Source organism: Zootermopsis nevadensis, unplaced genomic scaffold, assembly GCF_977971745.1.
Source record: "Zootermopsis nevadensis isolate Lab colony 2312 unplaced genomic scaffold, Znev_1.0 Znev_ptg000038l, whole genome shotgun sequence".
NCBI classification, from domain to species: Eukaryota; Metazoa; Arthropoda; class Insecta; order Blattodea; family Termopsidae; genus Zootermopsis; species Zootermopsis nevadensis.
The window spans coordinates 617,728-628,728 of record NW_028259170.1 but is presented as its reverse complement, the minus strand read 5'-3'; the positions used below and the strand labels follow the sequence as shown (position 1 = coordinate 628,728).

The window sequence follows — 11,001 nt, the reverse complement described above, 5'->3', positions numbered from 1 at the left end:
GTTTCCCAAGACTCAAGTACGATGCCTGGAGTCACTCAGAATCACGTCGTAAACGATGCGTCGTCGCCACGCCAAGCGATGAAAGTCCAGACAGCGCGAAGTTCGTGAAGACCAATTTTATGTCAACGTAAAAACTTTGAAGCCGAAACTACAAGCCAAAATGTATTTCACCTGACCACTCTTAATGTAGGCTCCAATACCAAATTTAGTCTATATCAGTTATGCGGTTTGGGAAATGAAAAATGTGTGGGCCAGATCTAAACCTTACTTTGTGTTTGCGTATTTGGACGGACCCTGCGACCTCGGTCGCCACATCGGCTATCCTTACTGAAAGATCTCCACGATCAAGAAGGCATGGCACCGATCTACACGACATTAAATCGTTGCGTGGTGATCATTTTAACCGTGGCCTACTCTGTACACGGCGTTCTTTGCGCAGTTACTTTATACCTCGACGTATGATTTTGGTCGAGACTGCAAAATTAAGCCATGTTAAATTCTGTGTTCAAGGAAAGAAACTGTTAACACTTCCATGTAATTCTACACAACAAGAAAAGAGACGCTCACAGTTTTCGCAATTGAGCAAGGACAAATGATGGTTTAAACTGTATATGTTCTTCGTTACACTCTTTAATAAAATTATTCCCAAATGATGTGTTCGGTTTTCTCGTCATTCTGCACGGACAATTTCCTAGTCCTGGTTAAATCCACGATCGCTTCGAGTTCATTTCAAATAAACATCAATTCATTTGATTCGCCACTTCATAATCTAGCAGTTGGTACAGCGACGTTAGTTTTTCCGGTCACTTGAATTTCCTGAAAACGCCGAGGATATTTTGGACAGGCTTTGGCCGGATTCGAATCGTTCAAAGGCTTCTGTCCTGACCTCAAAAACCCGGATGTGGCGGAAGAGAATTCGATACCCACATGAAGTGGGCGAGACCCATTGGAGCGTGTTTCGACTTCAGCGTCAAATTTCGCATCAGGGGGCTTCCTTGCCGGCAAAGTGGAAATGAATGCAAGGTGCATGTCGTCTAGTCCAAGCCCAGTTCTCAGTTGTCCTTGAGAGTAATAAAACCGAAACTGTGTGTCGTTAAAAGGTCAACGAAGGTCACGGAACATAAAAATGTTTTCCAGCACAATTTGAGGCTGAGGCCTGCATCACTCACGTGCACTCTGACGTCGAAGGAATCAAACGTTGCGAGAAACAAGCAAGGAGACATGAAACATTCAGTGTTGCCACGCTCTGCGCGACAAACTTTGGTTTCCAGTGAATGCTAATTGTTTTTTTTAACATGTATTTCCATGCAAACAATCCGAGGACTCGTGAAATGCCGTCATTTGCAGACTTCGCTGTCCGTACAAATCCAAACCTTCCTTGAACACCAGAAAAGGTTACCAGGTGCGAAGTTGCAACAACGTAGTTTCGGCCTCTAAACGGGTGTTTTTCAGGAGACCTCCTTTGCGCTGATTGGTCCACTCACAAAGAGCGATATATGCCCGTATTGCCCGTGCACATGTCCAACGCTTTGTTTCTCTCGCCTTCACAAAGAATTGCGATCAGTCGTATTCTGGGACTCTCTTTCAAAATGCCTACCCCCGATAACGGAGACCTTCAGCCAGAATTATCCAGATGGATCTCCTTTGTCCTGACCCTCAGCCAAACAAAAATCCCGTTTTTACGCACAAATTTCGCGAGCCTTCCTGACGCCACGTTCCAAAGAAACACGACGCCTGAATTTCTACATACTCGCGAACTTTGTCATTTTAAGAGCTGAGAAACGCGAGAATTTTCCAGCAAGGAAATGGAGATCAAAGATTGAGGGCGTCGTTTATTCTAGACGCCTTGGCATTGGTAAATGATCTGTGTCGTCATAAAGGGTCGAATTCGCGCAGTCATTACTGTTTTGATGTCCATTACCTCGAACGCGCATGCGCACATCCAGCACATATCTCGTGTTCGTAACAACACCAGAATATTGAGTGCGAACGTGCCGCAAATTAACCCTGATAAATCCCCGTGATATCGGAACCACAGCAGTGATTTACCTGCCAGAGGGGAACAATTTATCAGAGAGATGTCAGGCGGAGACTGGAGGGTCACAGATTGGCAAAGTAGAGAGCGAATTCACTTCTGCGTTCGCTAACGCAGTTCATCAACGACTTAAGTAGCGCTATTTGAAACCACGAATTTTCTCAGACACGTCTGTTCAGAACACAAAATTACGCGTACACAAAATCTGTACTGCATAATGAGATTAACGGCTTCATTCAGAAAAACTTCCGGTCTCCGTTAAATTAATCAACAAGTCAGGAAATTCAGGAGGTATATTAACAGCAAAGTTGCATTATCTGAATCTCGCGTTCGATCTCCAACTGAGTCCGTGTTGAGCCAAATAAGATCCGTGGCTGTAACTCAGCGACTCCCAAAGTTTTATTACAGATATCCGGTTTTAAGAGCAGAACATTTAAGGGATAACATAATGAACCATGTTTATATGAATAAATGGTAAACTTTTGGAGATAAAACTCTTCTAAGTACGTGTTTATTTTTTTTTTTTTGGGGGGGGGGGGGGGGGTTACGTCTGCTTGTCTACAGCCAGTTTCAAATCACGATGCCAATTAACAACAAATATCGGAAACACAAAAAAGAAGACCTGACTTCTAGCCTCGCCAGTGAAAACGCGAATGAATGATACTGACGATGCTTTCTGCTCGTTAACAAAAGCTTGCTGGATCGCGCGTGCTTTACGGCCTTCGAGTAAGACGATCGACGATTTCGGAACCCATTTCCAGTTGCTTCGGCATGAGTAACAGAAGAGAATTCTGCACTTGAGCAAACTGCAGGTGAACAGTTTAAAACAGAATTTTTGCAAATGCGACACGTGCGTGTATATTCTAAGAAGCCCGTAAAATCCCATCAGACATGCAAGGATCTTAGTTTGCGAGTGTTAAATAATGTCTTGACGTTCCACATGGAACGAGACAAATTAGTTTAATCGACAGTCAGGGAATGCGCTTCTGAAACCTTATCTTCCGGCATCTCATGGACCATAATTTATCTGTCGTCTTCTTCGGAACTTCGTCTCTTAAACTGGCTTGGGCCTGTGAGGAATAAATCAGCAGGAGGTCGGAGACTACTACAAAATAAATGATAATTAGACGGAGAATTAGTTAGAAACCATGAGAAAATCCTATTCGTAAAACCAGAAGGGGACAGACCAACTGGAACATTCTGACGCTGACGTCAGATCACATGAAAATGATATTAAAGAAGCTGGATGGGAATTCTCAGCGTACTTTAGTGAGCGAAGTCACAGGCCTTGAACTACCTTAGTGACCACAAGAAGGACTTTTCTCGTTTTGTCCTCAGTCCACATCCTCGATTTAATAACAATAAAAAAAAGGGCACTATTTGGAGAGAAATACGAATTTCATGAAACTGGACAGAGCTACAAATGAATCCAAGTTCGCGTCAGTAAGGACATTGGTACGCGGCCATTAACGCACACGGGGGCAGGATCGTGTTTTGTTTTATGATTTGAAGTTCTCCTTCGTAACACAGGCACAAGATAAAATGGACGAGGTTTCGTAATTTCGTCCCAGTAGCAATAATTTCAGAATCAATTACTTTGATGAGTAGCATTTATGTATCTACTTATTGTAAGATTTGGGCAAATAAACTCGGCTCATTTAAATGAATGTCCTTCGTTTTTCATATGAGGGCCACTGGCATCCGCTAGCAGGAATCACATTTCTCTTAAGCTCGAAGCTTCAGTCGAGCTCCCACGTTTACGAATTACGACCGTCTTAAAAGGCTCTGAATTCTTATCGCTTCAAACGCCTGCGCCTGCGGAAAACTACGTGAAGTGCTGCGTGTTGCCTGTACTTCAAGTGCAGGAGCAGTGGATGTTCTCATACATTCAAATGCAATCTCCTTATGTCTGTGGGTTACGGCGTATTCGAGTTAGGCACTGATTTGCGACTCGGAAAAGAGCAAATTCTATTTTTCGCACTCACGTCGTTCGAACGGGTACGAATTATTCCCAAGCGTCGCGAACAGACGCTCAACCGGCCTCAGCGCCTGGGGCACGCTCTAGCGGGTTTGCTGTGACATCGGCGAATTACCTCGGCGTCTGAGGAAATTGAAGTTTTAGCGCCGGGGAGGGGAGGGGAGGGGAGGGGAGGGGGTGGATGTACGCCGCTCGTCTCGAAGCTGACGTTTCTCTGGCGTCTAAGCAAATAACTGAGTACGAAAATTGGAAATTTCTTTTTCGCGTTGCATAAAGTAAGAATCAGCAATGGACGAGGAGGATGGACCAGTTCAAGCACTGAGGATCAACACAATTTAAGTTAATTCCACATTAATTTACTCTAACACTGATGCATTGTTTATTCATTACGTGGCTCTGATAGGGCAGATTCCCTTTTATAGGCGTAATGAGAATCCAGTGAATCGACTTATCGATATTGATTCATTCGATGAGAGGAGGATGGACCAGTTCAAGCACCGAGGATCAACACACATTCAGAACCGGGGGATGCCACAGCAATCTCATTCTGTGTCTCGCATACGAGAGCAATGCCATTTTCAGTGAGACTTTCAGTTAGGACCCAAATGGAACAGACGATGAGAGATGGAATTCTCGAATATTCCAAGTCATGCCACTTAAATCCACTCACGATTATGACGATATTCAGGGAAAGGCTCCCCGCATCTTCGTAGACGAACGCTGTGTGAACCGGGCTACGAACCCAGACCAATCACGCTACGCTCCGATGGCCGAGCTGCTGCATCGACTCCGTGGATGTTTTTCGGCTTATCCGGTGCTCTTTTCACGTTGTTTTGAATCCCGATTCCAGGAAATACGTACACGGCTCTCCTATTTGAGCAGCACGTCTCAAGAAGTCCTTAGGGTTGTACAAAGCTTTGTCATTTCTCATCGAGAAGCCAGACGGACGATGCAAATAAGATTAATCAAGCCAGTGGCGCTAGTAATTTCCTCGCCTGAGCGAACGCGAGATGCAGGAAGGCTTGTTGGTGAAGGCCATTAACCTGGATAGAGATTCTTCGATAGGACGCAAACTTAGGGATCTGGCCCCGTACCTAGCCCGGAATAATATTCTGAAGAGTCTGTGTAATAAGAATTATCCGTACTGAACTTGAAAACCGAGTCATTGTCTCCACTCACGCATCTCACCAACTTTTATCGCGCTAAGAAAGGTCGAAACGCTGTGGTTACGCAAAATCCACTGCCACCAAACCCCTCAGAAATGGCCGGAGCTGCTCCCCAAGACTGAAAAGTGGTTTAATGGAACAGTATCTCAAGCTACGGGCCACAGGCCCAAAGAGCGAATGTGCGATCTACCACGGCCAGATCTTTGCTAAATTCTGATCTGAATCAGTGGATGAGTGCCCTCCTATCGATTTAAAATCAAGGCCAACGAAAGAAATCCGAAGAGACAAACCTAACTAAACGACTTCGTTTGGGCAAGGCATGACCTCGACACAGCTGCAGAGTTTGGAAAATCTTCTTACTATAAAAATTTGTGATTTCGTCGTCGTTAATAAATTACGTCGTCAATCAACAATGTCAACAGATATTTGTTTATACTCTGCATTGTTGTGTTGGTATAGAAACACAACAATGCCGAGTAAACAAATAACGCTTCACAACAAAGAAATCAAAAAATACCAAGCCAGTCGCATTATCACTGCTCTACAAGCAGCACATCGTCTCCGAACAGCGACAGAAAACTATTTAAGAAATGGAGAAAAGTGAGAGAAGGTAATCTGATACTGATAATAATACTCATTCAAGTCAAACTGCTTACGAAAACTGACGCCTCTGTGTTTAAATTATATTTAGGCGATAAATACAATGAAAGGAAGGGGTTAAAAGACTTGAGTAAGACACAAAAAAAACCCTCCGAAGGGGGGGGGGGGGTTAGTTTAGTTTCTTACTCAAGATTTTAACAAATTAATATATACAAAAACCTCAGAATTTTAAATTTTAAAAAGAAATGCAAAACTTGCTTTACGTATAGATTATAGCTATACATAAAGCTTAAAAATGTTCAGCAGAGATGAAAGCATCTACGGAATAGTAAGAGTGAGTGAAGAGGTAATATTTCAATGCAGGCTTATACCTTTATATAATAACTTAGACTTTTAACTGTTGGAAGATTATTAAACAACTTGATACCTGTATAGTAGACTCCTTTTTGATATTTAGTAAGGTTAGGATTTGGCACATAGAGATCACGTTTCCATCTTGTATTTAAATTATGTACATCTGTATTTCTTTTAAATTTATCTAAGTTTTCCACCACACATGATAGACAGCAGAGTATAAATTCACTTGCAAGTGGAAGTATATTAAATTTACGAAATAATTTCCTACAAGACACCCTGCTTTTGACACCGGCCATTATTCTAATTAATTTGTTTTGCATGTAAAAAGTTGTCAGTGGAACCATGGTTCCGGATAATTTGACGTAAATACGTCACACCTGCTTTACAATCGAGTAAAGTTTGATTAAGACATTGCTTATTTAAATTGAATTAGTTACGCTTAAGATGGGTCTGTGGTAGATGAATGTAATGTAATGTAATGTAAGGTAACTATGTAGGTAACCATTGTTGTTTATTTGTTGATAAACAGATGACGTTTCCCAGGTAACATATCAATGAAGTTTGACGTTTTCCAGGTAACATATCAATGAAGTTTGACGTTTCCCAGGTAACATATCAATGAAGTTTGACGTTTCCCAGGTAACATAACAATGGTTATGTTACCTAAGAAACTAATTGCTACGTGATCTGTTTACTCGGCATTGTTGTGTTACATTACTGCCGTCAACAATCCGCTTTCGTTATTGCGGAAAGAACTGAGCTGTGAATCGGCTGTAGAATAAGTGCGTCGTAGAATAGATAATTTTGTGCTGGTAAAAACGTTTTAGAATATCACAGGTACTTATCTTATGTAAGAATTATTACATTACATTACATTATAGAGACGTATTTACGTCAGATTCTCCGGAACCGTAGTTCCTCTGTCAACATTTCATATCTTATATTTCTGAATCTGTAGTATTACAGAATCTGAAAATCGTGTACAATGAACACAGAAAAATACGACCTTGAACACATCCGTATGTGTTTTGTATTGTTCACTGAGGTGAACTCTAGAAACTGTGATGGGTGTGTTATAGCTTCATTGCTTAATTTAATTAACAGTAATATAAAAGTGATTTATATATTTTCAATTGTGTGTCTTTTAGATCCCGGTGACAGAAGGTGACGTCTTCAAACAATGGCAACAGATATTTGTTTATACTCTGCATTGTTGTGTTGGTATAGAAACACAACAATGCCGAGTAAACAAATAACGTAATAAATAAACAAATACCAAGCCAGTCGCATGATCACTGCTCTACAAGCAGCACATCGTCTCCGAACAGCGACAGAAAACTATTTAAGAAATGGAGAAAAGTGAGAGAAGACGTACTGACACCAACAAGGTAATCTGATACTGATAATAATACTCATTCAAGTCATACTGCGCATTCAAGGGTTAAAACACTTGGATAAGACACAAAACTAACCACCCCTTTGGGGGGGGGGGGTTAGTTTAGTTTCTTACTCAATGGGGAACTTCATACTTATGATTCAATTTAACATTTTAGAGTGATTAATTCAAGGAGTATGAGATGGTTGAGACATGTACCGCACAAAATTTAACAGATTCAATTGACTTTAGGTAGGTGGATGATCTGAACACGACAATGAACCTTAAGAGTTCCATAATATAAAGCAATGATTTTGACGTAAATACGTCTACACGGAAGGGTCATTCGGCGAAAAAGTGTAACGGAGATGTGTAGGATCCGTATCCGTAACGTCGTGTTTGTTTATTTCAGTCGTAATCCAGGGCGAGCCTCAGGTACTGGGCGGGCGACAGGTGGCGAATAGTGATATGAGGGTTAGCTGCGAATAAGGGGCAGTCCCGGACCGAGGCGGCAAGACCGGAGAGCGTGGGAGTGTAGCTGGTGGCAGGCTACACCCATCAAATACCACATGAGCTCAGTGCCCCCACTGCCTTGTGGGTAGGGGAGGAATCCCCAAAGGCTAAGGGAAGGAAAACCCTGACAGAAAACCAAGGGTAGAAGGGGCTGCATAGGGATAGAGAAACCAGTCCTTCTAAGGAAAAGAACCCGGAATAAAAACTTATGGAGGACGGTGGGGGGGTGCACATCGGACTACCAACCCAATTCTGGAAGAAGCTCACACACTGAAAGGGCCGTAGTGCTAGAGAAGAAGAGGTTGGAGCAGAAGCGCACATGTAATGAAGAAATTCGAAACTTTCATTTTGTTTGTATGTATTCTTCCTTTGTGTGTGTCTGCGTGCGCGCGCGAGCGTTTGGGTGTGTGTATGTGGCGTGGGGCGTGGGGCGTGTGGGGCCTGGTGTCCTGTCGTGTTGTATCGTGTGGTTTGGTGTGTTGTGTGGTGTGTTCTGCAGTCGTGTCGCGTCGTGTCGTGTCGTCGTGTGCTGTCGTGTCGTTTGGTGTACTGTGGTGTGGGCCGACACCACACGACACGAGACGACGCCACACGAGACGACGCCACACGACACGACGCCACACGACACGACGCCACACGAGAGGACGCCACACGAGACGACGCCACACGAGAGGACGCCACACGAGACGACGCCACACGAGACGACGCCACACGAGACGACGCCACACGAGACGACACACCACGCGACACGTCAGCACACCACACGACACGACACTACACGACTGCACACCACACCACACCACACCACACCACACCACACCACACGACAAGACACCACCCCCACACCACGCCCCAGACGCCCCACACGCCACACACACACCCAAGCGCGCGCGCACACGCACACACACACACAGAGGAGGAAGACGTACAAACCTAATGAAAGTTTCGATATTCATTACATGTCCTTCTTCTTCTTCTTTACCACTACGGCCCTTTCAGTGTGTCAGCTTCTTCCAGAATTGGGTTCTTAGCCCGATGTCCAACCCCCATAGTCCTCCAGAAGTTTTTATTCCGGGTTCTTTCCCTTAGAAGGATTGGTTTCTCTTTTCCTATGCAGCCCCTTCAACCCTTGGTTTTCTGTCAGGGTTTTCCTTCCCTGTTTTAAAGAAGTAATTGTTTTGTTTGTTTGTTTGTTCCGAAATGTAAATCGATCAATCGATAAGGAACATGAATGATATTTTATTATCTTAATTATAATAAATTTTAAATAAAATTATATTGTGATCAGACGGATTAAAATAAATAATTGATATAATTGTTTTATTTCCATTGTCATAAATATTGTACAGACTTCTTCCAATTTTGGGCTGTGGTCTCCAGAAACCAAGTTTTATTGCTGGAGAGTGGCCATGTTTGAAGAATATTCAGATTTCATATTTATTAGAATGTAGAACAGGAAATCTACCTTTTAGTTTTTAGTTTTCATTTTTATGTTTGATAGGCTACTCGAGCCATGAGACATGGCTCATCCTCCCCCCCCCTCCAAAAAATGCTCCCTGGGCCGGGGTTGTCGTAGTACAGGTGCCGGTAGCTCCGATCACAGGTGACTTCCGGTCTGCTCTAAAGCAGCTCCCAGTCTTCATGCGCGATCCCATTACAGCATCATACGGGTGAGTTTCCTCTCTGGCCCGATCCACCCCTCCTTAAACAACCTGGCCACCCCGGGCTCCCCCCAGGGTGTCCATATTGATACCGAGCTTAGCTGTGGGACACAGAACACCAGAACTCCCAACCTCAAGTCATTTCTCAACACTTAGCCTCTAAGTAGTTGGATTACAGGAGTTCGTCACCACTCCCAGCACGTCGGAGCCCCAGCCCTGGCTTTCAGCTTCGTTGTGGGCACCGAAAGTGCATACGCAGAGTCACGACCGAGTAGACACCCCCCCCCCCCACCAAAAAAAAAAATGAAAGTGATAGTGGAACCACGGTTCCGGAGAATTTGACGTAAATACGTCTTTACGGAAAGGAAGTTTATATATTGGCTTTATTCTAAATATTCCCTTCATACATGCTGTACAATTGAGATAAGTTTGATTAAGACTTTGCTTATTTAACCTGAATTAGTTACGCTTAAGATGGGTCTGTGGTAGCTGAAATATCTTTTTTTTTATTTTTACTATAAAAATTTGTGATTTCGTCGTCATCAATCAACAATGTCAACAGATATTTGTTTATACTCTGCATTGTTGTGTTGGTATAGAAACACAACAATGCCGAGTAAACAAATAACGCTTCACAACAAAGAAATCAAAAAATATCAAGCCAGTCGCATTATCACTGCTCCAGAAGCAGCAGACCGCAATCTTGATTATCGACTGACAGTTGGCTTAAAACATCAGAAAAGCGAAAGAAGACGTCATCAAGTATTTGAAGTACCAACTCCAACAACTTCACAAGGTAAACTGATCCTCATTCGATATATTACGATTACGAAAACTATTATGATCGATTTTAAGACGAAGATTTGCAAGGGTGGGGATGGACGTAGAAAGTTGACTGAACAAGAACAGCGACGTAAAGACGTAGAATATCAGATTAGAGAACGCGCTCCGGAAGGAGCGCCCTGCTCTAGTCTTCTACTATAAAAATTTGTGATTTTCGTTGCCTTCAGGAAATGACGTCTTCAAACAATGTCAACAGATATTTGTTTATACTCTGCATTGTTGTGTTGGTATAGAAACACAACAATGCCGAGTAAACAAATAACGCTTCACAACAAAGAAATCAAAAAATACCAAGCCAGTCGCATTATCACTGCTCTACAAGCAGCACATCGTCTCCGAACAGCGACAGAAAACTATTTAAGAAATGGAGAAAAGTGAGAGAAGGTAATCTGATACTGATAATAATACTCATTCAAGTCAAACTGCTTACGAAAACTGACGCCTCTGTGTTTAAATTATATTTAGGCGATAAA

The 11,001-nt window shown here is 42.9% G+C and overlaps 1 pseudogene; it reads right to left on the bottom strand.

Moving 5' to 3' along the window:
• Positions 1-9,623: 9,623 nt before the first annotated feature.
• LOC147871813 (signal recognition particle RNA) lies at positions 9,624-9,884 on the bottom strand (annotated as a pseudogene).
• Between the last annotated feature and the right edge of the window lie 1,117 nt (positions 9,885-11,001).